A 270-nucleotide genomic window follows, 5' to 3' on the forward strand; every position below is an offset into this window, starting at 1 on the left:
CTGGGGGAATACGCCGTTGCCCAAAATGGAAGCGATGGTTCAAACCCGTGCTGGTGCCAGCGATTTAAAATAAAGCTTAGGAAAATAAAAAAGGAAGGAGGACAAGGTAAGAACCGGCTGCTTCTTGGGAGCGGCGCTGATGAGGACAAGAGGCAGATGCTTTCCTTGCTGCTCATAAACCCCTTGTTAAGTGGGACCCTGCGCGGAACACGGAGAGGGGAAACCAGGCGGGTGTGGGGATTACCGGCTCCCCCGCATCCCCCGCCACAG

This window comes from Buceros rhinoceros, unplaced genomic scaffold, assembly GCF_000710305.1.
Source record: "Buceros rhinoceros silvestris isolate BGI_N320 unplaced genomic scaffold, ASM71030v1 scaffold22078, whole genome shotgun sequence".
Classification (NCBI taxonomy): domain Eukaryota; kingdom Metazoa; phylum Chordata; class Aves; order Bucerotiformes; family Bucerotidae; genus Buceros; species Buceros rhinoceros.